At 40.7% G+C, this 20484-nt stretch overlaps 1 protein-coding gene across 2 annotated transcripts in view; it reads right to left on the bottom strand.

Annotated features, from left to right (window-relative positions):
- The window catches only part of xpnpep2 (X-prolyl aminopeptidase (aminopeptidase P) 2, membrane-bound), a 117790-nt gene extending 107257 nt beyond the window's left edge, over positions 1–10533 (bottom strand). Inside the window, exons 1-2 of one of the 2 annotated variants that reach the window (XM_037780090.1) lie at positions 10213–10533; positions 8114–8197 (exon numbers count right to left, since the gene is read on the bottom strand). The gene's annotated coding sequence lies outside the window, so the exon portion shown is untranslated. Of the gene's footprint in view, positions 1–8113; positions 8198–9367; positions 9385–10212 lie in introns of those variants that run through there. The other variant, XM_037780091.1, reaches the window with a different exon arrangement.
- Positions 10534–20484: the final 9951 nt, after the last annotated feature.

The raw sequence follows: 20484 nt of genomic DNA on the forward strand, positions 1-20484 counted from the left end.
CCAATCACCATAATTGCTTTAATAATTGATTGGGATGTGTGATTGGTCCACTACCCCAACAGCTACAACCCATGCAGCCGAGATTGCCTGCCTACACACGTCTGAACAACATGGACAACATGAACAATGGCAACAGTGCTGACAGGGCTTTAAGGGGACTGGTATTGGTACGATAACCAGCCCTACTACTTGACAATTCAATATATTTTGACATATTGCGATACTGTAAGCAAGGAGATATATTGCAATTTTTATAAATATCATTGTCATAGACACATCACCATCTGATTAAAAAAAAGTCACTATATGAAATGGTTTCTTGGGGGACTAACATCATCACACATGAATACAGTTGGGCTCATTGGATTCACAAGAGTCTCAGCTTTACAGTGATACCCAATTTATGTAATTCAAGACTGTTTAGGGACCCCAGTATGCAGAAACCATTTTTAGAATAGGCGAAAATGTATACTGCACATTTATGCTGCATGTATAAAACTGCATGGTTTTTGCACATTCACATATTTTTAAGAGGTTAATTAAAATCTAGGGATGCACCGATACCACTTTTTTTCAGATGGTGACGAGAGGTTAACGCTGAAAAAAAGTGGTATCGGTGCCGTTTTGCGAGTACGAGTACATGAGCACAGTATCGGACCCAATAACCGATACTGGTATCGGTGCATCCCTATTAAAATCAATATCGATACAGTATCGCAAAACATAATATCGCAATACTCATGTGTATCGATATCTTCTTAGACCACTAGACAGAAGTTAAATGCACAGTAAAACTGTTATAATAGAGTTAAATGTAAAGTGGACATTCAAAGTGAAACTGCACCAGGCAGAAACATTGACACAGCGTACTAATGAGTCACAATCGTTCAATTCAAATGGGATGCCCTGATCAGCCATCTCATTACTCAACAGAAGCGCTTAGCTCCTTAAGATTTACTCACATATTTTAAATATTGGACTTTAAGTAAGCCCAGTTGTTTGTGTATTTTACCTTTATTTGGCTGAACCTGGCCTGAAACTCTACAACAGACATGTTTACCTGACGGCCATGGCCATTAACCTTTACCTTCAGCTGAATCTTGTGTAGAAATTCATTCGCTGCAGTATGCACATGGAAATGTAAATCAACTCCTTATCCATTAAGGAACACTTCACCAGTGACAGGTAGCCTTTCCAGAGCTTATAGTGCATACTAAGCATGCTGCACATTAATGCATCACGGCTGCTGAGCATGCATGGAGACGATGGATACGTCCAGATGCACTAAGATTCAGCATTCATATATGTCGTATCTACATACAATGGAGGCTCCTCCTGTTTTTACTGCTGGATAATCAGAAAAGAAAACAGCAGAGGAAAACGCAGCGTCTACATTTATATTTCACATTTATTTGGGACACTTATAGTTGGAATAAACCAGTCCAAGATTCTCTAATCATGTATACTTTCTCATTATATTGTTTATCTAAAAAGAGAAGCTCAGTAAGGCAATGTGTTGAAATGAACTGGGCCTCGCATGGGAGCCAGTCTTTCTCCCAGAGCCCCACTGGGACCACTCAGGGAAGTGTCTGGTTAACGCACAGAGCTGACATGTCATGATAGACACGAGGTGAACCCATGAGCCCCAGCAGCCCCCAAAAGACGCCCAAGGTTATATCATCAACCCTGGGTCAGCTGTATAATTGGGCTCGGGGTCACCGGGAGGATATGGAGCGTGACAATGAGGCTATAGAGTTACAGTTTGTGGCCGGGCAGCGAGGGCCCGCCGGTGGGGCATTACTGCGAGGCCAGACGTCCCTTTAAAGAGTTCAAGGTCCATCTGCGAGAGTGGCTCCAGCCCTGTACACTGTCACAGCTGGAATGTGTGTCACTGCCTGCCAGCCACCAGTACACTGCTGGGAGGGTGGGGGTGGGTGAAGGAGATGGTGGGTATATTGGGTTTGTTGTGAGGAAAAAAAATAAGACTTCAGGATGATGAGTGAGGTACTGTGGATAATGAGACACAGTTGAAAACTCTCTCCTGAGGTTCTTTACATTATTGACAACATCCCTTCAGCGAGAGAAAAAGGAAAAGCAAGTATGTGGTGCTCTGTGCCTTCGGTACTTCAATGTATATATACAGTATGTATACTACAGAAACAGACCGTAGGAGTAACATCTGGCTTGCTTTTGGCACAGAGTCCCAGAATCAACTTCTGCCACATCATAAAAACCTTTACTGCAGTCGGCTCTCCCGCAATACCACCAACAAAGCCCACAGAACCGCTGACAAACCCACAACGATGGATATTGCCCAGCTCACTGCTGTCGCTAAAACACCTGGACTCCATAGACTCACATTATACAGATTGAAAATGAAGCACACGTGTAACAAGCAGGTGCTGCAAAGGTTTGGATCGCATTTTTATTATTTTTTTTTATCAATGTGTTATTCTGTAAAACAGAGCAACAAGTAGATGATTAAAAGGGTGTGTGTTTGCAGTGCCAAGACGGTCACTGTGCTTTCCAAGGGGGGAAATAAACAATACTGTGAGAACTATAGACTGTTTACTACATAATAATAATCATATTTTGAATAATATGATAATTTTTAGGAAATCTTAAATTCCCAAGGAATGAAAAATAGTGTGTGTGTGTGTGTGTGTGTGTGTGTGTGTGTGTGTGTGTGTGTGAGGGAGAATTCTTGCATCTGCTTCTGAAGTGAACAACACAAAACAACTCCTGGCTGCAAACAGAGCCAGGAGCCAGGTAAGAGGCAGGAACAACAAGTCTGCGTAATGCACCTCAGCTGTGTTAACACCAGCAGCTCTGCAGTGGCGACGGATCACTGGACTGGTCATAAAAACAAAGCCAGCACAAACACAAGACGGGGGGGCAGCTGGTAGAGAAATGCAAAGCTGGGATGGGGGTGACATGGTGAGAAAGGAACTAGTAGCTGCATGAGTTGCCAGAGTTTCCCCTCTACTGTACATGTGTTTGGGATTTACTGTAAGTCTTAACCTCCCATGCTCTTTTACAACATCAATTAGAAAACTTGACAGTGGTGACTAGTGAATTTTCTCTGAACTCCAGTCCCTTGTTAATGAGCCCAGACTCCCTTCAGGATTACTCTATACACACCGTGCAGCTTAGCCACATTAGCTTTAGCTCACAGGCCAGGAACAAAGCGAGTGCACCGGCCCATAGGCTAATATAATAAGGGTCATAACTTTCCCATCATTACAACGTTTCACATTGATGACGGATGGACTCAGGATATAAACTGTTAACCCTTTGCTCTGGTAGTTAACCTTAAGCCCTTCTTCAAGTGTCCTCTTTAGGGTCCAAGAGGACACTTCCTTTCGTATCACACAGAGAAATGTTGAAACCCGTCTCCCTGCCATTCTCTCTTAATCGTGGTAATCGTGGACACTAGCTAAGTGAAATCTTTACGGTCATATATGAGGTGGTAAACAAGAAACCCTCTGGAGTTTATGTGACATAGTAAAGCTGTGTGAAGCCATTGTGTTGTGCTGTCATGAGCCTAAAATGTTTTATTGAGCAAAGACTGGTAACAGGAATGCTTTCTATTGTCTGGATGCTTGTAACATTAAAACTTCCTCATGCCTTCCTACACGATATATTTTTAACAACGTACTGTGGGATGTAAACAAAAATCTAAAGCGTCCGGTTGTCCTTGAGGTTTTTCTGCGATAGCCTTATCTTTAACAACACTACATACACATCTATCCATATAGCGTGCTCAGAGCCAGGAAGTGAGAGAGCAGATCATACAGGTTTCACCCGAAACGACATGTTTATCAGCTGTGTGCATGGCACAGATTATCTGATAACACTTAACAGAGATTGTTGAAGAGATCCCTTCAAGGTCACGTCAGTCAAGCAGCCCACTCCTCTTCTCCCCTAACCCAAAGCATTTAAAGAAACAATTTGCTGCTGATCGGGGGGATCCGTGCGGTGTCATTATCTTGTTATGGCCAGTTAAGAGGCCGCGTCTCTGAGGGCTGAGCCGACCCTGTCAGGAAGGCGTTGCTCTGTGGGCTGCCATGCGACCACAAAGGCGTTAACGGTCAAAACCTCTTTGCCATATGGACACTCAAAGAGACAAACACACACACACACACACAAAGACAGACAACAACGCGAGTCACTTCACTACCCTCAAGGTATTTCCCTGATCTGTCAAGACACTCAAAGGAGTCGAGTCTGCTGAGAGATGTTGAAAGTTTTAGTCTCAGCCTGCTAATAATATTAAAGAAGCTATTATTCAAAGTAAGTAACCAATATTCATATAAATAACACTGTTAGCAAATCAATGTTTATATAATTATTAAAGCTGAAGTAGGTGAGATTGGAGCAAATATGATTAAAAAAAGTTATTTTTATAAAACGGTCCCTATCTCGTGACAGTAGTACATGAAACAGGTAACCTGAAAAAAATCATGTCCCTCTGTGTCCTCCGGTGCTCCTAACGGCATCTGCAAGATTTCACAGACCGGAGGAAAACAAGCAATAAGAGCTGATCTGAGGTCTGCTGTCCATCTGCTGTCTATGAGAGCCGGCTGTCGATCACTCGCGAACTCCGACCAAACGGTCAAACTAGGCAGCGCTGATCAAATATGAATCAATATTATGTTACGTTAATGCCTATTGCTCTCCTCAAATGTTTTCAGAATCATCTTGTAGTGCACGGTTTAGCTGTAAAATGAGAAAATTTGTGACGCACGGCCATTGTGAAATCTGGTGAAGTAACGCTAAGTTACGGTCACATGATTGGAGCACAGCCAATAGCAAATATATACTGCATACTGCAGTTTTAAGTAGTAAAAATTAGAGTGCTTTTACAAGCCATAGTCTGTTTGGCTAGTCCGAATCAGAGTGAAATCGATACCTTTGTGTCATTTTCTATTTAGTCTGGTTCGGTTTCACAGTGCACAAATTAAAGCGGACCAAATAAAAAAAACTATTTTCTGAGGGGCGTGTAGGTACGAGGCAGCAAATTCATCTTTTTCTTTGTCTCGAGAGCTGCCGCTTCTATGCAGGGAATCACAACCTTTGATATATTGCTTCATTTTGACTCGGCACTGATCTACTGTGCGCACAAATCTCCTTCAGTTTATCTTGAATGACTTTACAAACGTTACTGTTTTTGTGGACTTTATTTAGGATATCATGTATGTTCTCTTCGGCCCAGATGTCAAGCAAACATCGGACATCTGTAGAAGTCAAAGTCCGTCCTCTCCCACTCATGTTAACCTGTCGTTTACTTGTGTCCATCTCAACAAATGCCCACACAGGCAGCCTGCGTTTCGGTTTGCTTGGAAACGGTCCGACACCAGAGTACGATTACTGCGTTCACAACTGCCCAAGCAAACCGCACCAGAGTTTGATTAAATTGGACTAAATGTTGGCCGGTGAAAGCGCACATAGACACAATTGTAGATTATGTCCACGCAGCAGGCTGTTGAACTAACTATGTATAAATTCAAATCCAGCCTAAGTTAAATATAGTAGGGGAGTTACTCTATAACTTATAATAACAGGCTGCACCATACAAGTTATTAAAAATGTATACCTCCTCCAAACAGGAGTAAGTCAATCCTTATTAACTGAGAGAGACTAAGGAGCCAGAGGAATACTTTCTCTGATATTAAAACTGGGAGCACAGTGCTTGTGACAGACTACATCCCTCTATATCTACATGCTGTATTACTTTTATTTATATTAGATGAGGGCACAGTGTGATTTCATGCTGCATTTACTTGATGCTGTTAAGAAGTGGTTGCTTGTCACAAACCTCTAACTGTTTAGGTGTCGACTTTGGCAGAATTGTTTTGCCCAGATGGACGTTTTCCAGAGACATTTGTTTGTGTTTTTCTATCATTTATGACCATTTTTATGCGTCACAGCCATCCGCACACTGGTAAGAGAAATAAAAACCACCAAACCACAACAGAAACAATCAATAAATTAATGTTGAATTATTAATGATGCAACAGACAAACATGTTAGCTGGTACACACATGATTGCATACATCCCATTCTCCATTTTAATAATTTATTGTACTGTAGGTCTCTTAATTTCCTTCCCTGGTTATTATTGGCTTTCCCCCCACCATTTTATCCAAGTGATGCACTATAGGGGAAACACCACAGTCTTTTACAACTTGCTTTGACTACTTAGTTAAATGATGGCGCCGTATGGATGATGCAAAAGAACAAAGTGGTGAAACTAAGTAGTTACAACACAGCAGATAGTGTTAACTTTACACTCAAACTTATGTTCAGCTTGTGCAATCAGGTCTTTTCCCATAAAAACTCACAAGTTAATCTAGGTGAAGATCTACTTGAACAATGCTGGAAGCTTCAAACAGAAAATGAGCAAAGTTTCATTACTGCTTTCACTCACATTTGCCTGGAATTTGGCAAAGGAGCGTTATCCTAAAACAACTCAAACAACAATGATTCAGAAAACTAGCGGTCATGTTGTTACTGGATTTCGGTTCCACTTTAAATAGCAAAGAGAAAAACATAACTGATTGCCGCTGGAGCTGGTACTGAGCCATTCAAAGCGAAGACAATGATGTCGTGACACACGCTGACCTATAATTGTCAACAGCAGAGTGCTGAGGGCTAGTGATTGGCTGGCTCTCAGAGCCCTGTGGCCTTTAAGGATGAGAGCCATCATGCAATTGCACAGGATCAGCAAATCACTGTCAGATGCCCACTGGCTAGACCACTCCAAACCAGAGCTATTTTCCCATCAGCATCAGAGGGTTTACAGAAAACAATAAAAGCAAAATGGTTACAATAAAACAGAAAGAATCCTTTAGGCGTGCTTCAACAAAAAGTGCAAAAAGTTAAAAGAACAAAGTGCGTTTAAGGAGTGAGAAGGAAAGAAGATGTTTTTATCTTCACACGATACTCTACTCTCCGCTAATGACATCCTCGAGTGCATTGAAAAATAACATAATGCAAGAAAAGTAATAGGGCTAAAGAAGTGTTGGCTCACGATTCATTCAGTATCACAGAAAAAGGCTGCGTTTGTACATGTCTAATAAATATATTAGTGTGGAGATAGAGACATCAGTTTGCAGGGAAGCACTTGGGCGATGTCCAGGCATTTCTAATCTGCCAACACAGATTAGGTGAACTCTATTTAAACCATAATAGCAGATTTCCTTAAATCACGGCCAAAACTCTACAGTTTAACAAGCTTTTGAAGATGTTCTAGAAAACTGTTCCTATTAGCCCGTCAGGCAGTTTCTGATGTCTTAATGCAGGTCAGCTCCCAGACCTGCAGCTGCACAGAGAAAGACAGACCGGGGGGGAAGGCGGGGGGTTTGTGGAATAAACCCAGAATCAGCAGCTCTCCCTCTGCCTCCTTTCTTATCTGCTCGCACAGCCAGTTGAGAAGCACACAGACACAGCACTGTCAGACACAAGCCAAGCTTTCCTGGCATCTCTCCCCCCACTACCGGAGAGATGAGTTTGTCCTCCCATCTACACCTCTGTGTGAAGCCCAACACGCATCAAGCGGCAGCAGCAGCCACGAGCACATTTAATTGGCCAGCTGTCTGAGTGGTCAGAGCTACTAATTACTTCAGAAGCGGCAGACAGCAGTTTTTTTCGACAGTCGCTCGAGCCGTATAGGAGCACACATTAAGACTGTGCACAAGAGTGCAAGCATGAGCCATATGCAAATATTAGAGAATTGTCTTTGCCCCTACATCCTCACTGGAACGAATCTGCACTTTCACATTTCTCCTTCAGGACGTTAATTGATTAAAAATTCAACATATGGTAATACAAAGCTTGTGAGTGAGGCTCTGCTTGCAGGCAATAGATGCAGTCGAGTCCCCGCAGTAAATCAAAGTGATGTCTTATCAACTAATTATCTCCACTGAATTGTTTATCAAACACAAACCCTGAAGACTTCTCTCCTCCACTACTGTGTTTCTGTGTAAATCTCTGCATGTGCAAATATAGTTGTGTGAATTGTGTGTGTGTGCGTTGGTAGGTGACATTTCTGGCTAACATTGCGTGTAAGGCTAGTAAACACAGACATCAGCAATATACAAAGCACACTGACCGTGGATGCCACAGGGAGACACAGCGGAGATGAGTCAGGACGGCCGGAGGGTGGAGGAGATGATCAAGGGCCAGCGGATTAATGCTGAAAAGAGCACACGTTGCTTTTATAGGAGATGCACTTAAAATGTTGGTGGTGGTTGTATGCACTTCTTGTAAGCTGCTAAATGAAGATAATGTAGTTTAATTATATTATACAATTAGTATACTGTACCTAACAGTGTGTTCCAATTCACGTACTTCTGGAAGTACACTTCAATGTAGTGCACTCTGTACTTACTTGAGTAGTGCGTGAATTTTAACGGGTACGGTCGTCCCAAATCGACTACTCTGCGGCGCACTGACCGGAGATGACGATCGCAACATTTCACCGCGCCTCTCTACCCGACCAAAATATCTTCTTCTTCTTCGTGGTTTTACGGCAGCTGGCATCCTTTGTGTTGCATTGCTGCCTCTTTCAGGTTTTATCCGTCAACTACCCGCCAAAATATCTGCCTGCTTTGTCGATCAAGAATGCACAGTAAATGAAAGCAAAGTGGAAATTAAGTTTCCAACTTCGTCGCCTACGCCTACGATGTGTCCTCCTGTTGGCTGAAAATGCAGCGGTATGTTTACATATTGTTTTATTCTGTTATCTACGTAGCCCATAGACATCCATAAGGTAACGTCGTTCAGCACCGCAAAAGCTCCTGCATCATCTGCCGCCATTTTCACATGCTTGAATAGTGGTCGTGGTCTCGCTCCTTCTGCTACGTAGCTAAGATGTCGACAATTGAGTGTGAAAAGTGTCCAGCGTTCCACACTCAACGATTTGACCGTTTTGAGTACAACATCCGGGTATTTCGAGTGCACTGCATTTTGCCATACTTCAAAATGTGAATGCACTTATGCACTGAAAAGTGTAAGTACTGAAGTACGCGGAATGGAACACACTGTTAGTCTTATGCAACTTTTTTCACCCCAAAAGACACCGGGCAGTTCTCTTAAGGCATCCATTCTTCTGAAAGATAAATCTCAGAAAAACCTAATTTAATCACATTTATGTTACATATCAAAGAGTCCTCCAACCATCTGAAGAGAAAAGAGTTTTAATCCATCTCCAAAGTTGCAAATCTATTTGATCCAAACAAAAATGGTGGTCAGAAATGACATATGATATCTACTTGAATGCATGTTTCTGTGTACAGAAAGCTATAACATTAATATAGAAGACCAACAAGAATTTAACTTAAAGGGACTGTTTGTAACTTCTTACACATAGAAATTAACCAATTTGGTGTCCCATGCGCGCTCGCATATGCGCACTCGCGTGTGGCTGGAGTCTCGCTCCACCTCTCTTGCATGCGCGCTCACTCCACACTGCAGTTAGTTTAGCTCTGAGAATATCTAGTGAATGTACAGTGGACGTTTGTGCAGAAATAACTGCTGCAGCTCCTCCAGACCAACAGAGGTTTCCCGTGTCTTGTGAAGTGACGGGGCTCCGCAGAGAGAAACGTTATCGTCTCCGATCAAAACTCCGGTGTCTCCCCTGTTCCCTCCGGCCGCGGTCGGGAGGCTGAGGCAGGAAAAGCCAACACTAGTATCAGCATTGATTCATGGAGAGACCTTTGTCTGGTCAGCTAACATTACTGCCAAGCAGCTGAAATATAGAGTGATATTGTGGTTTTAGCTGACGTGTGTCACCTCACTGTGTTGAGCAATGCTCCTTCAGGTATATTTAGAGCGAGCAAGCGCGAGCCCGACGCTGACTTTAGTTGACTCAACGGCCACAGGTGTCGCTGTTAAGAAGCATTTCTGAAAGTTACAAACAGTCCCTTTAACCCTACATTTGAGTTGTTTTGGACTGCATAATAAACCGTTCCTACTTACATGACCGACAAATATACAAGTAATTTGTTGTAAAGTTAATTTATAATTCACAAAACCAAACAGGCACATTATTTATATTGTTTGTAAGAAAGACACAAACAGTTAGCCATTAGCACCTAGCTTGTTGCTAATAGCTAATGTTTCACTATAACTGATTAAAACAGCTACTGTAAGTGACAGATATTGATATAGAGATTGACAAAGACAACACTGTGTTACTGAAACACTCACTCAGTAGTTAAGAGCTCTGGTATTCCTTGGTAGGTTGTTCCTTTTTGTCCTTGAACTATGCTGAACAGTTAGCTCCAACAGTTAGCAGGTTAGCAGCATGTCTGTTTGTTTGTTTTGGTTGTCTGACTCTGGAGATGTTCATGATCTCCCTCTGAGGTAAAGTTAGACTCACTACAACTAGTGGATTAAATGCTGTAGATGAAGCAGGATCCATCCTGTGTAGCTGCTTTTACTCAGCAGAGAGGAGTTAAAGGGTTGAGCTCTGGAAACACAGTCAGCTATGGGAAGTCTTTATGCTAACTAGCTTTTCACAACCTCCTCACATGACACCAGATTCAGGTTAAAAACAGTGAAGAGGAAAAGTTATATGAAAATATTACAGAGCACAACATCAGAAAAATATCATTAATATATATATATTAAAACAATATATATATATAAATATAAAAAATATATTTTATATATATATATTTATTTATATATATTTTGTATATACATTTATATATTTATATATATATTTATATAGAAAAAAATATATATTAATGAGATTTTTTTTAATGTTGTTTAATGTTGTTTGTTTAATTTTCATATAACTTTTCCTCTTCACTGTTTTCAACCTGAATCTTGTTTCATGTGAGGAGGTTGTGAAAAGCTAGTTAGCATAAAAACTTCTCATAACTGACTGTGTTTCAAGAGCTCAACCCTTTAACTCATCTCTCTCACAAAAATGTATAAATAATAGATTATTTAAACCTATAAAGATTAGACACAATACAACTATTTTTTTAGCAAGATGTTTACTGAGTTTTCAACATTTTATTAAAAACAATATATGTATGCATACAAATATTCAGTATTATGATAATACAAACATATACATGGTATATACATAAATATTAATGAACAAACAATATTAAAATAATCCAAAAATAAATCAAATTAACTCTCTTTACATAATCAGGATCAGGGTTATTTGCCAAGGTGTGCACATACCGTACAAGGATTTTGACTCTTTTTTTTCAATATACTTACAAATAAAAGGTATAGGCAGGACTGTTATGTACAAGTAGTTCAAATACAAGTATTTGAAAAAATATATGTATAAGTATTATATGAATATATGTATATTAAAAAATAATGTATATTGAAATAAGAAATAAAACACCTATCAAGTCAAGTGTTATGTTCAAGTTGTAAACAATACATACATATAGTGCAAAGAAATAAATACTCAATGGATATACATGGACTGGATGATTATGTACAGTAAATGATAAATAGTGAAATAATAATAATAATAATAATAATAATAATTATTTTAAAAAACAAAATAAAACAAAGTGGGTACATTACAATAACAGTTATACATTTACAGCCGTTTAGTCTTGACATTAATTCTTGCGTGTTTCTGGACTAAAACAGAAAATGGACATTTATAAATAAATGTAATGTCATGTAGAGGACGGTAACATATGGACCAAACTGAGAGTAAGAGGTGTTATTAAGTAGGTTATCCAACAATTAAATCTTGGAATTGTCACAGAACAGCTCAAATACTACTAATCTTCATTGTACTCCAACTTCTTTTTTCTTAAAATAATCTTAATGAAAAGAACAGACAGAGACTTTGCTGCATGTAGTTCCCTTTCTCGCTCCATTTCCAGTCTATCTGTCCAGTCTACCTAATAAAGACAAAAAGACCAAAGAAATCATCTTTTAAAAAAGAAATTAGTATCCTTCTACACATCACACTGTATGATTTTATCTGCTGAATCAGTCAACACTAACCTAATAATTGCATCCGAGACTAATCATATTTTGATTAAACTGACTTAAGTTAAATTTAACTTGACTGCAATGGCCTCCACTGTGGTCAGTATTTATCATGCAGACTACAGGATAAACTATCCTTTCCATGCATATAAGGAAATAGTTTACAGATAACATTTTTGCATCATGAACCACACCAAACGGTGCGGATAACCATAACAAATTAAATAGTTTGATATAACAAACTTAAGTTGTAAATTGTCGCAGAGTGTTTCTAAGAAGTTGTGAGTGGCTGCCTCAAGATCTCTGCAGAGCCGTGATCAGACAGATCCAGGATCCAGGTTCCAAATCAGCTCCATACCAATAAACTGAAACTAAGGCATGTTAAATTAATCATGCATTTAAGGACACATTATTGTACAAGTATAATAATTATTGTGCACCTGACAACAACTGACCTAGAAGGGAGCAGACATGCTCATCAGTCACCTGAACTTTATTACAATCGTCCAAACAACATATAAATATAAATAAAAATATAAATAATAATACATTTTCAAACTGACCAACCCACTTTCTGACTTAAACATGCTGTTGTTTACGGTTAATGACTTGTGTTTAGGTGTTTAGGTAGTTTAGGTATAGGTTTACTGTCCACTCCGTGATGGGTGTCGGCGGGTACACAGAGCAGCTGACGTCCAGCCAGGACGTGTTCCTGCTGTTCCTGGAGAACGTCTGCCTGCAACAGGTAAACATTACAGACCACATGGATCAACACACAGCCAACCAATCACAGGTCAGGAAACACAGCGGGGATATCCAGTGTACACACTGACTGATAAGGATGACTCTGGATTAGGGATTATTTGACATGAGTCAGATCTCAAAAGGTCAGACGTGTGGGCGTCAACACACTTTAGCTAAACACAGAGGATATTTCAGGACTCTTACTAAAGATATTCCCCCTGATATCATACTTTTTATATGTAATTCCACAGTAATTGTTCAAAATTATTTGAATTTAAACACAGATGAGTTACATTCAATGACCCCAGGGGGTGTGATGAAAATAATTGTACCTCATGTTGACCAGACTTTTCTCGTATAGCTCAGTTGGCCCACACGGGGCCATCGCTTCAACAGCTACTCCACTCATGTAAACATGACCTCTGTTAGACTAACATCAGCCTGTAATTTTTTTTTTTTTTAAGTAATCTCATTCCAGAGGGACTCGCTATAAAACCAGACCAGGCACTTTGAAAATCCCCAAAGTATGTGTTCGCCAAAACACATGGCTTAGCAGAGATAGAGGGAGAAATTCAGTGGCACATTCTCAACTCAAAGATAAATTACGAGTCTGTGCGGTTCAGCGGGCTGGAGGTGAACGCCATGTGTTCCTGTCATCACGGGTTCAAAACCAACTCACGACCTCTTCTAGACATCATCTGTTTCCTTCCCGAATTTCCTGCCATGTTCCGCTGAGCACTATCTACTGAAGCAGAGGCTTCCTTAACGGATAATACTGATGCTCAGGCTCTCTTTACATTATACTGGTTGTCGACATACCTTAAAAAGAACGCATCATTCATTTGAGTGCAGCATGAAAAAACCACAGTGACACTGACAAAATATCTGTATCACCGTGAGTCATCACAGAAAAGTACGATTAATTTTGTCAAAGCCTGTTTTCATATCATTATACTGCACTTCTCTCACTGTCAGTCACCTGAAGAAATGAGAAGTCGCCTGCAGGAAATAATCCCATAAAAACACGTCAGTTTACAAACGTCATTGTCACATTTTATGTCTTCTTATTCGGAGGATTATTGTTCTGTGGCAGAGCAGTTAATTTCAAGCCAGGCTGGCACAGTAAAGAAAGACGCACGCACAACTATGTCTCCTATAAATTCTGTTGTTTACTGCTATTGCGTGTTTGCCAAATGTGTTTTGAAGGAAACTTAATTGCTGCCATGATTATGATTATTGGCAACGTTTTCTGAAGTCAAGGAAGTATTATGTTTGTTTATCACACAGAAGTCATGGGAAGGTGGTTGGGATGGCCAGAAAGCAGAGACCTGGGTGCAGTTACGTTTTTGTTTAAGATTATTTTTTAGGACTTTTGTTGCCTTTATTATAGCAGCTGGAGAATAGATGACAAGCAGCAAAGGATCGCGGGTCGCATTCGTACCCCGGGCTGCTGCCAAGGATTCTACAGATCTACATGAGGCGCACGCTCCACCGGGGGAACTAAAGGTCACCCCATGCAGATAGGTTTTTGAAACACAAAGGTTAAGTTGGGGAAAGATTGTGGTTTCAGTTACAATTTTAACAATGTTATTAATTAATGCTCATTTCAAGTGGTTTACTTTTTCAATGTTAACCCAACACCATGATCTTTCTCTAACCGTATCCACCTGCTTTGACAGCCTACACATCATCTTAAAAAAACATTAAAGCTGTAGTAGGCGAGATTGGAGCAAATATGATTTAAAAAAAAGTTATCTTTATAAAACGGTCGCTATATCGTGACAGTAGTACATGAAACAGGTAACCTGAAAAAAATCATGTTCCTCTGGTGTCCTCCGGTGCTCCTAACGGCATCTGCAAGATTTCACAGACCGGAGGAAAACAAGCAGTAAGAGCTGATCTGAGGTCTGCTGTCCAGCTGCCGTCTATGAAAGCCGGCTGTCAATCACTCGCAAACTCCGACCAAACGGTCAAACTAGGCAGCGCTGATCAAATATGAATCAATATTCTGTTACGTTAATGCCTATTTCTCTCCTCAAATGTTTTCAGAATCATCTCATAGTGCACGGTTTAGCTGTAAAATGAGAAAGTTTGTGACGATTGCGAAACTGGAGCACAGCCAAAAGGAACGCTCTCTCTCAGTGAAATGACCTGTGATTGGTCAAAGTCTCCCGTCACGGGCTGCTGCAAACTAGTAGTATATAAAGGTAATTTCTACAAGACAGGATTGTGCACAAAGGTACTCAGCAGGGTATTTATCTGCTGGGTTTGAACACAAGATCAAGGTTCTGGGTTCACAGGACAATCTTTCTTAGCGGCTGCCTAAATATATTTAGATAAACTTTAACAAACCAGTCCAAACCACAGTAGCATTGTCACTGTTTGTCTGATTCCGTGGAAGTCACAGCTTACTAGAAACTCACACTGTAATGACGTCTTCAGCCACTGGCAGCTCTCCACAGACCTTTCACCGCGTGCCAACAACAACGCAACTCAAAAGGCAACAAAAGGGACGTCTGAAAAAACCTCTGGCTCTTTGACGCAGTCAGCATCTCCTGAAATAAACAGAGCAGCTCTGTGCTGCTCAACCTGGACATCTGACAGGTTATTATCCCATTAGATATGCTTCATTTACAGTCCAGATATAATATACGGAGGCACGAGCCAACCGCAGCTGAGGCTCGGAGATAGAGATCGGCTGCTCCTTCTGTGGTTTTAATCGACTAGTGTTTGTTTTTCAGCTTATTAATGGTCACGTAGAACTTTTTTATAACAACAGACAATCAAAATTACTTTCCACTGAGGGTTAGAAAAATACTTAATGCATTTATCAGACTATGGGACTCATTAGCATAAAAATCATGGTTCAAAATGACTTTTACCTGAACTCTGCCCATGCAAAACTACTTTGTTTGGAAGGTCATTGCTCTTAACAAGACTTTACAGCACATTTCATATGAACAAAGTCGTGTGCGTCAGTATTACAGGGCAACATGCGTAAGAGAAATACTCTACATTTTCAAATCCTGCACCTCAATTGCACTACTTACATACTTAATGGTGTTTCGGCCATAAATCATATTGTCAAAATGAGGCCACTGCATGCATTTCCATCACCTCATTTCATTTTCAGCATGAACAAACTCTTGTTTATATGTGTGTGTATACTGTGAATGTTTAGGGACTCTGTCAGCATCACGCCGACATGCTCTTCGCTGTAATGCGTGGCATGATGTGGGAATGTAAAACACGTTAAAGGAGTGTGGACGGCTCTTGGATGCCACGTATCAACACATCCCTGAAATGTGTTTTGACACAACTACAAGATGAGGATCCTGAATGTTACATGAAGTTGAAGATGAGAAATGTCTGTACGGTTTTAATTCCAGGTCACTGGATGGAAAACATGACAACATACAGACGATGAATTTTATATAAAATAGCAAACTGCTTGATTTTAAAGGAACAGTGTGGAACATTTCATGAGGATCTATTGGCAGAAATGGAATGTAAAATTAATAACTACAAGTGAATGTTTATCAGATGCCATTTTGGAGGACGACGTTTGTACAGACGGTGGCTCTGAGTGGTCAAACAACCCTCTGTTGGCTTTTGACAGATGCCAAAAAAACGCAGAAAATCAAAACCTGTTCTTAAAACTTTAATGATGGACGAAAGTTTCGGAGTCGGTGTGTAATCATGATTGACACAACGTGAGTTTTTTTTTTTTTTTTTTTTTTTAACGTGCAACAATTTCGGACAAAAATACGGACAAAAATACAGACTTGGTGCACAAAGGCCTTTAGGCTTAAATGCGCTTATTTGCTTTCTTGCGGAGAGTTAGATTAGAAGATCGATACCACTCACGGTAAATATGAAGCTACAGCCAGCTGCCGGTTGGCTTAGCTTAGCATACAGACTGGAAGCAGGGGGAAACAGCTAGCCTAGCTCTGTGTAAAGTTAGAAATAACTATAACTCTAAAAAAAAAACACGTTATTTCCTGTTTTTTTAATTTGAACAAAAAGTGCCAAAATGGAAATGAATTTGCCATTTTTAACCGTTTCCCATTCTTTATGCTAAGCTAAGTTAACCAGCTGTTAGGTAGCTGTGTATTTACCGTACAGACACAAGAGTGGTATCGATCTAACTCTTGGCAAGACAGCGAATAAGCATATTTCAGTTCCTACTACCGCCATCTCACATGCACTTTATATAAATATGAAATCTGATGTCCTCATTATCACATGTAGCTCTCTCTCGGTCCACTAAGCAGCAATACGTGGACGGACATAAACACAGGCTGGGTCTCCTCTTATATATAATAAATTGCAGCCTTGTATATTCCCTCAAGACCTTCTCTTGAATGGGGGAGACAGATGTTTATGCAGTTGCCATGGCGAGGGGTGTCCTTTAGTGAGGGAGCAGCGGAGGTGTCGCACGATCCACATCACCCTTTCAGAGAGTCATTAGACAGCCAACGGCTGAAATACCATCCTCTCAACGGGGTGGGAACGAGGACTCGTCCTGCAAAATATAGACCGAATTTATTTTCACATAAAATGCCATTTCACCTCAAAAACAACGTGGAGTTATTGATAGCTTCTGTACATGATGGAAAAGTAAATATTCCCACAAATGAGAACGACATCCCGCTGAAACAAATACGGTTGAACTTCAGTATTTTAAGTTTTGTGTATTATTGCTATCATATTAAGGTTTCCCGTCTCTGCAAGGTATTGTATATCCTTAATATATTTTCTCATAGAAATACAGAAGAGGAGGAAACTGGTTTGAATTTCCGCTGTTTCTAAAGATAGCAGAGCCTGGGATACATCCATAAAAATTCACAAGGACGTCGTGCGGCCATATTTAAGGAGGCCATGAGTCTAATTATCAATTAACTGGGTTATTACTCTCTCTTAACTCAGTCAGGCAGCACATATGTGTACGTTATGTATGCAGGATACCTTGATTACTGCTAATAAAAGACTGTTTTTAGTTCTACCGTTCACAAGTAATTTCCTATAAAAGTTGCAATGCATCCAAGTTTATTGTTGGGTGCTCACATGAGAATAATTAAAAACACATAAATAGTACTGTATAAGGTTAATATCTCGCTCAAGGATACTGGCAGAAGTAGAAGAAAATATGCACCTTTGACTTGTTGTGCTTAGAGTTGGCCAATAAAATCAGTGGTTTCCATCTCGGAGGTGTGGATCTGGTCGGGCCCCCTTGTCCAAACATTTGTCTTCATCTTCAGGCCGGCTGCCGGCTGCTGGCCGTGCCGCCCAGCTCCTCGCTGCTTGTTTGATGATTAAATACATTTTTGGCCATGTTGTAAACTTCCTGTGTGGTTGCACCATCAGGACTGTGTTCCACGCCGCCGCTCCCCAAAGGCCTTCCATGAGCACCACTATTATCCCTGCAAATTAGCCCAGTTAACCCACCCCTGCTCCAGCTCACTCTTTGTTAACCCCTCATTTTTCACCGTGTCTGGACCGCGGACCAAAGGCTTGTAGAAGCTGGTCTCCCCCCCCCACCGTCCCCGTCCACCCCTGTCCCGGCAGATCCTAACCCCTGTGAATATTAAACAGCACAGACTGCAGGAATGCCTCGGCTAAATTGGCAGCAGATGTTGTTGAGGGGATTTGGTTGTGAGGTGTTTTGTCTGCAAACTGAGCTGTAAAACATCGCAAGCCTGACAGGTCCTCTGGTGAGCCTCTGAGGTGAGACGGCACAAGGGCAATAACGCCCCGTAGCAGGTCTACTGAGGCTCACTGGTGGCTGAACACTCAACCATCCATTTAATGGTCACTTATGAAGAAAGGTTTCAGGAGACAAGCTGAACAAAGAGCCTACTTCAGAGAAAGAGTAGGAGGATTTGAGCTGTCCTACCCCATTGTAAATAACGCAGGAGACAATTCCAAGATTTAATTGATGGATAACCTGCTTAACACCACAACGTAATCTCAGATTGGTCCATATGTTGTTGTACTTCACAATGCACGGAAAGGTTTTTGTCAAATAAGACGCAGATTCAAGTTCAAGATGTGGAAAATCATGCCAACGAACAAGCAGATTACATTTTAATGTATGTTAAAGTATAATTTAAAAACCCCCACATGTGATCCAAGAATGGAAAATGTTGCTTACCTGCCGGTCCCGTCAGTTTGAGAGGAAGCAGGCCTGAGATGTCTGGGTGTCTGGTGAAAAAGATGAATGACTGCTGCACAAAGAAAATGATTTTGTAGTTTGTTCCAAATTCTAAAAAAGCAGTCATTGCTCCGGGCTACGACTGCCGACATAAACTGTGACACGTGATTTCTTACTCCCGGCCACAAATTATGATAGTTTGGACTACTGGTGCTCTGGCTCCACGTCCTCAAGAGGCACAGGAAGAGGAATTGGTTATGGGCTCAAATAAGCCAATGGGTAGTAACAGGAAAAACGTTTCACAAGCAAAACATGACCTTCTTGTTGATTTAAAGTTGCACTAATCAATATTTTTAAATATAAACAATGGATCAAATGACTATGTGTAATGTAAAATGTGTCACTCCAGCCTGGTCGCACAAAAAGGTGTATGAATGACACGATAATGCACAAAAAAAAAGCGTGAAAATTTCAATTCCAGCTTCTCAAAGGGGCGCTACGTAAGAATCAGAAATTGCTTGTTAACATTGACACACGTGTCCGTTAAGTCAACTACAGTCAGCGTCCTGTTGCTCGCACTTGTGCTCACGCTACATAGACGCGAGCGAACATCGGTCAAAACAGTGAGGTGACACAGACGAGACTGAACGTGATTGACAGCTTAAACCACAATATCACTATATTTTTTGCATGCTTGGCAGTAATGTTAGCTTACCTGTCCAGTAGGTATTTTGCCAGCTCGGGGTCCGTTTTGATTCCTAAAACCAAACGAAGGTCCCTCCATGAATCGAAGGTTGATGTTGATCCTAGTTCCCCCCCCGATGTCGGTCATATTCCTGTTTTGCAAGACGGACTTCACTAGATATAACTTTGTTTTTTGTGCTTCCGCAGAGTGTGTTGAACTCTGAGTTGTGATGGGGGCTGGTCGTTTGTTGGCGTTAGCAGACTCCATTTCTAACCGAGCTGAAGAGAGTAAAGGCACTCGCGAGCGCGCATGAAGGTCTCATTTTTTAGGTTGGTTACAACCTGTTCACACAACTTAAAAATGTTTTATACGTGTACAAACTTACATTCAGTCCCTTTAAATGACAGTAAATTGAATATCTTTGAGTTGTGGAAAAACAAGATATTGGAAAACGTCATCTCGGGCTTTGGGAAACACTGATTGACATTTTTCACCAGAAAATAATAAACAGATTAATCGATAATGAAAATAATTGTTAGTTGCAGCCCTAGATTATAGCACATTATGTTAAACTGAAGGCCCTTCTGGTGGTCTGCAAACTCACTTATGTGTCCTTCACTCTCTTATACTCTATAAGAGAGATCACTGTACACAATATAATTCAATCAAATTCATCCTTATAGTGTATTCATGCACTTATATCACAGTTCGCTATCTATCAACACAGAAAATTCTACAAAAATAATCAGGTTAAGTGCTGCAGTAGGTGGGAGTTCCTCTGGCAGCAGCAGCTATGCGATATGATTTTTTTTTCTAGCTGATAAGAAACCATTACAACGGAGACATACGGTCCTGTGTGTAGAGTATAAGTGCAGGGAGCAGCCCATTTACTGACAAGGCAAAGCTTAACATGAGA

Source organism: Sebastes umbrosus, chromosome 9 (assembly GCF_015220745.1).
Source record: "Sebastes umbrosus isolate fSebUmb1 chromosome 9, fSebUmb1.pri, whole genome shotgun sequence".
NCBI classification, from domain to species: Eukaryota; Metazoa; Chordata; class Actinopteri; order Perciformes; family Sebastidae; genus Sebastes; species Sebastes umbrosus.